Source organism: Coffea arabica, chromosome 4e, assembly GCF_036785885.1.
Source record: "Coffea arabica cultivar ET-39 chromosome 4e, Coffea Arabica ET-39 HiFi, whole genome shotgun sequence".
Taxonomy (NCBI): domain Eukaryota; kingdom Viridiplantae; phylum Streptophyta; class Magnoliopsida; order Gentianales; family Rubiaceae; genus Coffea; species Coffea arabica.
In genome coordinates, this window is record NC_092317.1 from 6,139,096 (window position 1) to 6,152,538 (window position 13,443).

At 36.0% G+C, this 13,443-nt stretch overlaps 2 long non-coding RNA genes across 2 annotated transcripts; both read right to left on the reverse strand.

Annotated features, from left to right (window-relative positions):
* Positions 1–1,040: 1,040 nt before the first annotated feature.
* On the reverse strand, positions 1,041–5,662 carry LOC140005694 (uncharacterized). The gene is made up of 2 exons (XR_011813265.1): positions 5,248–5,662; positions 1,041–1,311 (listed from the first exon to the last, which is right to left on the reverse strand). It is a non-coding gene; the product is annotated as an uncharacterized lncRNA (long non-coding RNA).
* A 1,883-nt stretch (positions 5,663–7,545) lies between these two features.
* On the reverse strand, positions 7,546–12,167 carry LOC140005695 (uncharacterized). The gene is made up of 2 exons (XR_011813266.1): positions 11,753–12,167; positions 7,546–7,816 (listed from the first exon to the last, which is right to left on the reverse strand). It is a non-coding gene; the product is annotated as an uncharacterized lncRNA (long non-coding RNA).
* Positions 12,168–13,443: the final 1,276 nt, after the last annotated feature.

Consider the following 13,443-nt stretch of genomic DNA (forward strand, 5'->3'; position numbering starts at 1 on the left):
CGTGGCACGGGCCTCCCTATCCAGCATCTGCTCCAATTTCTTTTGCAATAACACGAGACCTGTGGCGATTGATCCCGTGACGACCGATGATAAAGCTAAATCGCCAAGGTTAATGTCAGTCTCGCCTGGGGCTGAGGTTGGGGTTTGGGTTGCAGGGGTCGGGGTCCCGGTCCCGGACGTAGGGGTCGGGACCGGGAATTGGGTAGGGATCGGGGTCGGTGTGGAGGTCACGGTTGGGGTCGGGTCAGCCACAGAAATGGGGGTGGATTGGGACTCGACGGTTGAAAACCGTCTTCTCACCTCTGTAAATCTGGGAACAACATTTGGATGGCAGTAAATGATACTGGTAGCGAGAAAAATAGGCATGAAAACAAGATTTAACAAGTAAACTAAACTTAGAACAAGTTTTCATTTGATGTCCGGAACTCTAATTTTAGTAGGTTTAAAGCGTGTACGATGTCTTCCATCACATATTTGCTTGCTGTAAATATAATATGAATGAGACTTTGCATCTCTGTACACCGATCGTGTAATCTTGAACTCTTGATTACTTGAACTAAACAAATGGAAACTTGTTCTGAGTTTAGTTTACTTGTTGACGCTCCGCAGAAATTTAATAGCTTAGAGAAAGTTGCGCAGACATTTACCTGATTTTTGCTTTGCCAATCCACATTTGGATTTCGGGGATGTTTTGGATTGTAAGGATGGGAGCTCTGGCCGGAAACGGAAACGGATTTTAATCCACTAAGAACGGTTAGAAGTTAAATGGAGGCCTGTGTCTTTTGCCCTAATAAGTAATAAGTAGCAGCGATTTTTATTTTTCTTTTAAATGAGGAGGGAGGCTTGCTTGTTAAATTGAGAGTTTAAATTACCAAACCAATTTATGAATGTCCCATTACAAGAAATTGCAAAGGCAACTTATAACAGCAAATCTTAAAGATTAATTCTCACACATGGCATACTTCCTTATATTGCAATTAAACAATTTCATTATCAAGAGAAAAGCATAAAGCCATTCTAGTTCTAAACACTAAACCATAGGCATGGAACCCTGCGTTTAGCATCACTATGAATTCATCAAGATAAATGTATCCAGCCAACCGTAACACTACAAGAGAAAAATAAGTATCCAGTCAATCATAACACTACAAACAAAAGTAACCCATGCATAGCATACGTGTTTAAACAATTTTCATCACTAAAGTTGCACAACAAGCTCAGTTTATATTAGCTTAGAGGGCTCTAAAACATCACCAACAGCAGATATCCAGGTCTGCCTTCCATATTCCCCCTACTTAGGTTTCATCATATCTGCAGAAGAAGAAACAGAATTTCAATCAGGAGTGCAATCTCATGCAGTAGAATAAGAAAACAAGTACTCTTATGAAACTCAGAAGGCCAAAGGAGGTCATGTTGCCTCACCTTTGTCACGGCCAATACAAGGCTGACACATTAACCTTCATATTCACAACCAAGATATTACTGTAAAAGTTGAATGCATACCATGAAGCACAGTTAAACATGATGGAACATTACAAGGACCATATTGTTATCGACTGGTACCACATTATGCAGAATGCAGAACATTCCTACAATATCTTTTGAACCTGTGGAGTAGGAGGATAAACACAAGCACACACCTATGCAGGCACACAACTGAACTCATCCAAATAGAAATTCAAAGACATTGCTCATATTTTTCCAATTAAATTAAATGACTAGAAACTTGAGTTTGCCATCCAAAAAAAAAATTGAAAGAAGAAAATAAAACATGATTACCACTAAAAAAATTGAAAGAAGAAAACAATGATAATCACTAAAAAGAAATTGAAAGAAGAGAAAAAAATTGTTATCACTATAAGGTGCAACCTTCAACGATTAGAACCTCAAAATACTCAATGCAAGAATTCACCTTAGGATTTTGAAGACCTTCAAGCACCCATCATCAATCTTTTAGAATCAACAACCATCTAATCCCATTCTCATCAAAACGGTCCAATGTCCAAGAATTGAAGGAAAATGACGTATCTATTTCTTCCTAAAAAGAAAAGGCGAAATCTTCTAATAATTACTGTATAAATGTACATTTGCCTGGGGGATTCTACATTATAAAAGTAACCAATGAAAAAGGGAGGATTAAATATCGTTGTCTTCTTCTGAGCATAGGAAGAAAAAAAAAACTGAAATCCAATCTACAATACTGCAAAATTACCATTGAATAAAAACTTCACCTTGAACAACATGTCCAGTTTCTCTCTATTATTGAAGGAGAGGGTGATACCCAGTAGCTCTGGTTAAAACAATTTTTTTTGAGAAGCTAGTTCCAAATGGTAAAGATTGAGAGTAACTAAAAGTTATATAGCCACCCAAACTTAACAACAATTGGATGTAATGACAGGTAAGTCAGGTGCACACTGTGCAGCGGAGAAGGACGACCAAGAATCTTGGCAAAATTGAGAAGAAACCCAGAAGCAGGAGCAACAGGTGCAGCCATTGAGAGGAAGAACAAAGGCACAACCAGTATAGAGATTCCTCAGTGATGTGGCAAAAAAAACTAACTGAAATACCAAGATGCAAATATGGTGTTCTAGTATTCAAAAGAATAGAGAAGACAATTAGTTGCAAACTTTTTTTCAATCCAAAATGTGTACACACACAAACATGTATATATGTGTATGTATGCATTTACGTATATACAGGGAGGTGTATATAGCCATATATACATATATGTATAGTTGCATATATGTATATACATGAATATCCATACATACATATGTACTAGTTTATCTGTTGCCACACATTCGCGTGGCTTTTCCCAGATTTGAGTGCAGGAAATGGTTAATCTAGACCTATGTATATATCTGTAAAGTTAATTATCTGCCGCACTGTTCTAGGAGCTAATTGGAAGAATGTAAAAATATTGATTATAATCAACAAACAGTATGAATTCCTGAAGTGAGAAGAAAGTTTCAATAAAGTCTATTATATTACAGTGTGAATACTTCGTCAACCATACCACGGGCTGAAAAACAAGCAAGCAATTTTCAATGAATGCCACAAAAGGTGAAGCCAAGCAGGGTGGTCATTGCTGCTAGAAAAGGCACGCCACTGCTAAGCACAAAAAGAGAGAGATTTACATTATGAAAATTTGGAAAAAGGAGTTGCTCATCTAGTGCTTTTTGTTACCTATTCTCTTGCTAGTAAATAGGACCTACGTTGAGAATGTAGCACAAGTATTTGATAAGGACAAAAAACTCACATCCATACAAGACTAATTAGCAAAATTAGAAAATCAAATGCTGAAATTTAGTTGGGAAATATAGACCATTGCTGCTTTGGCTCTGAACTTACAAAGCCTAACATTCAGGTATTCAAATTTGTTCATCTCAGTATTGCAGTTTAGGTTTTGGACTTTCATTTCCTAACCAACAATTTAGCAAATATGATCAGAATGATGATAAAATTATGTCGATGCAAGTAAATAAAATACTTGCATAAAGTACAAGAAGCCAAGGAACTCTCTTATCATCCAATTTAAGCAAATTCTCAAGCTCACAACATTCTTGGTGTCAAATATACCCGCAGCATTTGCACTTCTATTTGTATGGACTGCCATTTAAACTATCCTCCTCTAGGTTGCCATTATGTAGACTACACACCTTAGCCTTTCCATCTTCCCACCACCGCATTCCTTCTCTCTCGTGTTACCAAGACAGGACTGTCTTCATGCATATTTCACTGATACATAACCTTATGAATGCAATGAATAACTCACATTCAATTCAATTGAGACATAATCTTGTGAATGCAACGTGTTCACAGCACATACATAGCTCACAGGAAATTCTAAATATCATTCCGATCTAGATTTGCCATAGGTAAATGCCAACAGCACCATGCCACCATTTTAAAACTTCATCATAGAAAGAGAAGAGCTCCCTGCTCCTACGTAATATATGAACTTCAACAGCATCGGGAAACACATATGAAAAATATCAAATAATTGATATGTCTCTAGATTCAACCTCCCAGGGTTAAAGCTAAATACTCCGAATGGTCGACAGTAAGTCATATATACTCGATAAAAACACCCATCTTCAGCACCACTACTTAAAAAAATGCACATGCAGCATTCCTTAGATGATGGTTACTCATCTAGAATTTAAGCTGCAGTTCATTTAATAACCAGAAGCATTATATCAAAGAAGCAACAATCAGGCTATCAAAGCCATAACTCATCATGTTAAGTTAAAAGCTAGATCAAGTCCCTTTGAATCTCGTTCTGGTGCATAACAATGGGTACTCACATGCAAGGAGTGGAGTAAACATTCTATAGCACTTATATAGCTTCACCCTCAAAAAATAAAAACCTTCCACAGGATCAAGCAAACATAGAAAACAAGCTGATTTATCATTCACTTGTTTAGCAATTCTTTTTCTCAACAACTGTAAAAAGAGGGAAAATAGCCCAGCTACGGGACGTCTCATAGCCTGTTCTGTATTGAAGCCAATGAAAAGTTGTGTACTATTGAGAGAACTAACCAAACTTGAGCAGAAAAAATTTCCCTTCATCCTATCATTGCGATACCAAATACCCAAACGGATTTTATCTTAATCATTTAACTGACGAAATTTGTCGATTAAGCAAAACAACAATTATAATAATTAATCAAGAAATAAATGATATAAACCTGATTTATTCACCACTGCCACTACTCTCAGAGTCTTCTGGGACAAAGGAACACTTTAATACACTTGATATCTTCATACTTAACAACTGCTGGAGACAAAGAATGGAGCAGGAACAATAATTGCTCATTTGAGGACAAAAAGTTTTCTTCAGCAAAATAAGTCAAGAGGTTTTATTTTCCTTCCCATGAACATACCTCATTTGCCTAACATTCAAATAATTGCTCTCAAAGGTAGAAACTAATATACCACCTATATCCTCTATCAACCACACAAAAACAGAATTGCTATAGATAAATAGAAAAACTGAATTCAAATACAAAATTAATTAAAAAAAAAAGTGATACGTACCACTTAAAAAGCCATATAAAATCAATTCCCCAAATAGAAATCAATCAAAGATTAAACTCAAATTTTAAAAATTCAATGAAAAAAAAGAGAATCTTTGAGCACAAACACCAGCTACAAAGTGCTCACAATCTAGAAAACAAAGAAACGAAAATTTGAAAGAAACAAATATGACAAAACTTAGGGTAAGAACAAAATTTTGTAAAATACCGGAGAGGAAGTAATGAATCTGGGTAGTCTCGCCAAGATGCATGCCCATGTGTCTGTGAAAGTGAACGAAGGGTGGTGCGATTAAATAGAAGAGGCAGGAATTGCTAGATAATTGTTGATGAGCTGAGGGAATTTTTTGTCTTTTAACCATCGGCTCTCTACGCTCTATTGTTGTCCCAGATTAACACTAGAGCTGTGAAAGATGAAGATGATGACACCACAGGTAAATTTACCTCCATGCTTGGTCTGTGTAGAAAAGGAGTATACAATGGAAGAGAAGCAATTTGTGGACAATTGGGAGATCGGAGTGGGGAGACAGAGTGACAACAATGGAAGGTTAGAGGAGAGAGTGGAATTGCTAGGATGTTTGTCAAGTTCACGGCAAAAGCCACTGGAATTGTTAAAACTTACAAGATAACCAGTCCATTATCTAACCAAAAGATGAAGATGCCCCAAAAAATTCAACAAATCCACAATAATACCGCAACAGTCTCAGCAGCCAACCAGAGATCAAATTAGATGATGAAATCAATTGATAACCAAATAACCACAGCAACTGCTTTAAATTACCAAATAACCAAATCCGGTCAAAATAAGTGGCCCAGTCAAAATAATTGAGCATCTAAATTGGAATTCAATTGACAATCCAATTCCACTCATTCTCATCTTTACAATATTAAGGATGTATATACTAGTTATTGAGCAACATGCCCAGACAGTGTGGAATGGCATATAGATTTATAGCCGCAAACTGCAGAAACATACAACTAAAAAATTACTGTGCAAAGCCACAGCTTCTCCATTCTGGCTTGCTAATCTGCTTTAACTGCAGCTTTAAAGCTATTCATCATGTATTGCAAGAGATGCACAAACTTCATGTAAAAACTACAATCATAACCAAAAGCAAAATTACATTGTCATATTACTGAAGAGCTCCAACCTTAGGAAGCTTGCACATTCTATCTTTCTCAAGATAAGAAGGATAGCAAAGCTCACTAAGAGAAGCAAGTCCAACTAGTATTTATTGATATCATGACATGGTACAAGATTAAATTATAACTCATTCAGAGATTATACTCCTAATTCATTTATTCCGGTGTAAAATATGCTAAAAATATGTTCTTCGAAGATGGTATCTCCCAAGAGATACTCAAATTTGTCCCTAAAAGCAAGCATAAAACCAAAATAACAAGTGTTGTTCCTTTGAGTACCGGCATGAAGCCATGAATGTAAAAACTTTGAAACAACTTTCTTTGAATGTAAAAAACCATGAATGATTGAATGGTCTATACAAAAAAGCACGATACCATGCCATTTTATAATCTTGATAAGTAAATCCATCTGGAATGAATCTGACTGAGAAAGATTTCTTTGATCTCGCCTGGGGCTGAGGTTGGGGTTTGGGTTGCAGGGGTCGGGGTCCCGGTCCCGGACGTAGGGGTCGGGACGTAGGGAATTGGGTAGGGATCGGGGTCGGTGTGGAGGTCACGGTTGGGGTCGGGTCAGCCACAGAAATGGGGGTGGATTGGGACTCGACGGTTGAAAACCGTCTTCTCACCTCTGTAAATCTGGGAACAACATTTGGATGGCAGTAAATGATACTGGTAGCGAGAAAAATAGGCATGAAAACAAGATTTAACAAGTAAACTAAACTTAGAACAAGTTTTCATTTGATGTCCGGAACTCTAATTTTAGTAGGTTTAAAGCGTGTACGATGTCTTCCATCACATATTTGCTTGCTGTAAATATAATATGAATGAGACTTTGCATCTCTGTACACCGATCGTGTAATCTTGAACTCTTGATTACTTGAACTAAACAAATGGAAACTTGTTCTGAGTTTAGTTTACTTGTTGACGCTCCGCAGAAATTTAATAGCTTAGAGAAAGTTGCGCAGACATTTACCTGATTTTTGCTTTGCCAATCCACATTTGGATTTCGGGGATGTTTTGGATTGTAAGGATGGGAGCTCTGGCCGGAAACGGAAACGGATTTTAATCCACTAAGAACGGTTAGAAGTTAAATGGAGGCCTGTGTCTTTTGCCCTAATAAGTAATAAGTAGCAGCGATTTTTATTTTTCTTTTAAATGAGGAGGGAGGCTTGCTTGTTAAATTGAGAGTTTAAATTACCAAACCAATTTATGAATGTCCCATTACAAGAAATTGCAAAGGCAACTTATAACAGCAAATCTTAAAGATTAATTCTCACACATGGCATACTTCCTTATATTGCAATTAAACAATTTCATTATCAAGAGAAAAGCATAAAGCCATTCTAGTTCTAAACACTAAACCATAGGCATGGAACCCTGCGTTTAGCATCACTATGAATTCATCAAGATAAATGTATCCAGCCAACCGTAACACTACAAGAGAAAAATAAGTATCCAGTCAATCATAACACTACAAACAAAAGTAACCCATGCATAGCATACGTGTTTAAACAATTTTCATCACTAAAGTTGCACAACAAGCTCAGTTTATATTAGCTTAGAGGGCTCTAAAACATCACCAACAGCAGATATCCAGGTCTGCCTTCCATATTCCCCCTACTTAGGTTTCATCATATCTGCAGAAGAAGAAACAGAATTTCAATCAGGAGTGCAATCTCATGCAGTAGAATAAGAAAACAAGTACTCTTATGAAACTCAGAAGGCCAAAGGAGGTCATGTTGCCTCACCTTTGTCACGGCCAATACAAGGCTGACACATTAACCTTCATATTCACAACCAAGATATTACTGTAAAAGTTGAATGCATACCATGAAGCACAGTTAAACATGATGGAACATTACAAGGACCATATTGTTATCGACTGGTACCACATTATGCAGAATGCAGAACATTCCTACAATATCTTTTGAACCTGTGGAGTAGGAGGATAAACACAAGCACACACCTATGCAGGCACACAACTGAACTCATCCAAATAGAAATTCAAAGACATTGCTCATATTTTTCCAATTAAATTAAATGACTAGAAACTTGAGTTTGCCATCCAAAAAAAAAATTGAAAGAAGAAAATAAAACATGATTACCACTAAAAAAATTGAAAGAAGAAAACAATGATAATCACTAAAAAGAAATTGAAAGAAGAGAAAAAAATTGTTATCACTATAAGGTGCAACCTTCAACGATTAGAACCTCAAAATACTCAATGCAAGAATTCACCTTAGGATTTTGAAGACCTTCAAGCACCCATCATCAATCTTTTAGAATCAACAACCATCTAATCCCATTCTCATCAAAACGGTCCAATGTCCAAGAATTGAAGGAAAATGACGTATCTATTTCTTCCTAAAAAGAAAAGGCGAAATCTTCTAATAATTACTGTATAAATGTACATTTGCCTGGGGGATTCTACATTATAAAAGTAACCAATGAAAAAGGGAGGATTAAATATCGTTGTCTTCTTCTGAGCATAGGAAGAAAAAAAAAACTGAAATCCAATCTACAATACTGCAAAATTACCATTGAATAAAAACTTCACCTTGAACAACATGTCCAGTTTCTCTCTATTATTGAAGGAGAGGGTGATACCCAGTAGCTCTGGTTAAAACAATTTTTTTTGAGAAGCTAGTTCCAAATGGTAAAGATTGAGAGTAACTAAAAGTTATATAGCCACCCAAACTTAACAACAATTGGATGTAATGACAGGTAAGTCAGGTGCACACTGTGCAGCGGAGAAGGACGACCAAGAATCTTGGCAAAATTGAGAAGAAACCCAGAAGCAGGAGCAACAGGTGCAGCCATTGAGAGGAAGAACAAAGGCACAACCAGTATAGAGATTCCTCAGTGATGTGGCAAAAAAAACTAACTGAAATACCAAGATGCAAATATGGTGTTCTAGTATTCAAAAGAATAGAGAAGACAATTAGTTGCAAACTTTTTTTCAATCCAAAATGTGTACACACACAAACATGTATATATGTGTATGTATGCATTTACGTATATACAGGGAGGTGTATATAGCCATATATACATATATGTATAGTTGCATATATGTATATACATGAATATCCATACATACATATGTACTAGTTTATCTGTTGCCACACATTCGCGTGGCTTTTCCCAGATTTGAGTGCAGGAAATGGTTAATCTAGACCTATGTATATATCTGTAAAGTTAATTATCTGCCGCACTGTTCTAGGAGCTAATTGGAAGAATGTAAAAATATTGATTATAATCAACAAACAGTATGAATTCCTGAAGTGAGAAGAAAGTTTCAATAAAGTCTATTATATTACAGTGTGAATACTTCGTCAACCATACCACGGGCTGAAAAACAAGCAAGCAATTTTCAATGAATGCCACAAAAGGTGAAGCCAAGCAGGGTGGTCATTGCTGCTAGAAAAGGCACGCCACTGCTAAGCACAAAAAGAGAGAGATTTACATTATGAAAATTTGGAAAAAGGAGTTGCTCATCTAGTGCTTTTTGTTACCTATTCTCTTGCTAGTAAATAGGACCTACGTTGAGAATGTAGCACAAGTATTTGATAAGGACAAAAAACTCACATCCATACAAGACTAATTAGCAAAATTAGAAAATCAAATGCTGAAATTTAGTTGGGAAATATAGACCATTGCTGCTTTGGCTCTGAACTTACAAAGCCTAACATTCAGGTATTCAAATTTGTTCATCTCAGTATTGCAGTTTAGGTTTTGGACTTTCATTTCCTAACCAACAATTTAGCAAATATGATCAGAATGATGATAAAATTATGTCGATGCAAGTAAATAAAATACTTGCATAAAGTACAAGAAGCCAAGGAACTCTCTTATCATCCAATTTAAGCAAATTCTCAAGCTCACAACATTCTTGGTGTCAAATATACCCGCAGCATTTGCACTTCTATTTGTATGGACTGCCATTTAAACTATCCTCCTCTAGGTTGCCATTATGTAGACTACACACCTTAGCCTTTCCATCTTCCCACCACCGCATTCCTTCTCTCTCGTGTTACCAAGACAGGACTGTCTTCATGCATATTTCACTGATACATAACCTTATGAATGCAATGAATAACTCACATTCAATTCAATTGAGACATAATCTTGTGAATGCAACGTGTTCACAGCACATACATAGCTCACAGGAAATTCTAAATATCATTCCGATCTAGATTTGCCATAGGTAAATGCCAACAGCACCATGCCACCATTTTAAAACTTCATCATAGAAAGAGAAGAGCTCCCTGCTCCTACGTAATATATGAACTTCAACAGCATCGGGAAACACATATGAAAAATATCAAATAATTGATATGTCTCTAGATTCAACCTCCCAGGGTTAAAGCTAAATACTCCGAATGGTCGACAGTAAGTCATATATACTCGATAAAAACACCCATCTTCAGCACCACTACTTAAAAAAATGCACATGCAGCATTCCTTAGATGATGGTTACTCATCTAGAATTTAAGCTGCAGTTCATTTAATAACCAGAAGCATTATATCAAAGAAGCAACAATCAGGCTATCAAAGCCATAACTCATCATGTTAAGTTAAAAGCTAGATCAAGTCCCTTTGAATCTCGTTCTGGTGCATAACAATGGGTACTCACATGCAAGGAGTGGAGTAAACATTCTATAGCACTTATATAGCTTCACCCTCAAAAAATAAAAACCTTCCACAGGATCAAGCAAACATAGAAAACAAGCTGATTTATCATTCACTTGTTTAGCAATTCTTTTTCTCAACAACTGTAAAAAGAGGGAAAATAGCCCAGCTACGGGACGTCTCATAGCCTGTTCTGTATTGAAGCCAATGAAAAGTTGTGTACTATTGAGAGAACTAACCAAACTTGAGCAGAAAAAATTTCCCTTCATCCTATCATTGCGATACCAAATACCCAAACGGATTTTATCTTAATCATTTAACTGACGAAATTTGTCGATTAAGCAAAACAACAATTATAATAATTAATCAAGAAATAAATGATATAAACCTGATTTATTCACCACTGCCACTACTCTCAGAGTCTTCTGGGACAAAGGAACACTTTAATACACTTGATATCTTCATACTTAACAACTGCTGGAGACAAAGAATGGAGCAGGAACAATAATTGCTCATTTGAGGACAAAAAGTTTTCTTCAGCAAAATAAGTCAAGAGGTTTTATTTTCCTTCCCATGAACATACCTCATTTGCCTAACATTCAAATAATTGCTCTCAAAGGTAGAAACTAATATACCACCTATATCCTCTATCAACCACACAAAAACAGAATTGCTATAGATAAATAGAAAAACTGAATTCAAATACAAAATTAATTAAAAAAAAAAGTGATACGTACCACTTAAAAAGCCATATAAAATCAATTCCCCAAATAGAAATCAATCAAAGATTAAACTCAAATTTTAAAAATTCAATGAAAAAAAAGAGAATCTTTGAGCACAAACACCAGCTACAAAGTGCTCACAATCTAGAAAACAAAGAAACGAAAATTTGAAAGAAACAAATATGACAAAACTTAGGGTAAGAACAAAATTTTGTAAAATACCGGAGAGGAAGTAATGAATCTGGGTAGTCTCGCCAAGATGCATGCCCATGTGTCTGTGAAAGTGAACGAAGGGTGGTGCGATTAAATAGAAGAGGCAGGAATTGCTAGATAATTGTTGATGAGCTGAGGGAATTTTTTGTCTTTTAACCATCGGCTCTCTACGCTCTATTGTTGTCCCAGATTAACACTAGAGCTGTGAAAGATGAAGATGATGACACCACAGGTAAATTTACCTCCATGCTTGGTCTGTGTAGAAAAGGAGTATACAATGGAAGAGAAGCAATTTGTGGACAATTGGGAGATCGGAGTGGGGAGACAGAGTGACAACAATGGAAGGTTAGAGGAGAGAGTGGAATTGCTAGGATGTTTGTCAAGTTCACGGCAAAAGCCACTGGAATTGTTAAAACTTACAAGATAACCAGTCCATTATCTAACCAAAAGATGAAGATGCCCCAAAAAATTCAACAAATCCACAATAATACCGCAACAGTCTCAGCAGCCAACCAGAGATCAAATTAGATGATGAAATCAATTGATAACCAAATAACCACAGCAACTGCTTTAAATTACCAAATAACCAAATCCGGTCAAAATAAGTGGCCCAGTCAAAATAATTGAGCATCTAAATTGGAATTCAATTGACAATCCAATTCCACTCATTCTCATCTTTACAATATTAAGGATGTATATACTAGTTATTGAGCAACATGCCCAGACAGTGTGGAATGGCATATAGATTTATAGCCGCAAACTGCAGAAACATACAACTAAAAAATTACTGTGCAAAGCCACAGCTTCTCCATTCTGGCTTGCTAATCTGCTTTAACTGCAGCTTTAAAGCTATTCATCATGTATTGCAAGAGATGCACAAACTTCATGTAAAAACTACAATCATAACCAAAAGCAAAATTACATTGTCATATTACTGAAGAGCTCCAACCTTAGGAAGCTTGCACATTCTATCTTTCTCAAGATAAGAAGGATAGCAAAGCTCACTAAGAGAAGCAAGTCCAACTAGTATTTATTGATATCATGACATGGTACAAGATTAAATTATAACTCATTCAGAGATTATACTCCTAATTCATTTATTCCGGTGTAAAATATGCTAAAAATATGTTCTTCGAAGATGGTATCTCCCAAGAGATACTCAAATTTGTCCCTAAAAGCAAGCATAAAACCAAAATAACAAGTGTTGTTCCTTTGAGTACCGGCATGAAGCCATGAATGTAAAAACTTTGAAACAACTTTCTTTGAATGTAAAAAACCATGAATGATTGAATGGTCTATACAAAAAAGCACGATACCATGCCATTTTATAATCTTGATAAGTAAATCCATCTGGAATGAATCTGACTGAGAAAGATTTCTTTGAATAAAGAGAAGTCCATTCATTGGGAGAACAAACTTTCTTTATAATGCATTTTGAATGACTAACAATTTCAGGGTTCTTTTGATCAGGAATAGGAAAAATTTCCACAGATTGAGTATCTGGAAAGATCAATTCATAATAATCCAGATTTTTAGACGGATCGTCTGGTTGCCAAAAACATTTTGAAGGAAAGATTCTTTGAGTAAAGGAATTAAGAGTGTTATAAAGAGGAACTTCTTGGAATCTAGTCAAAGTAATATGTTGAGTGAATGGTTTAGTAAAATATGAATTTTCTTTGACTTTTTCTGAGGTTCTTGGA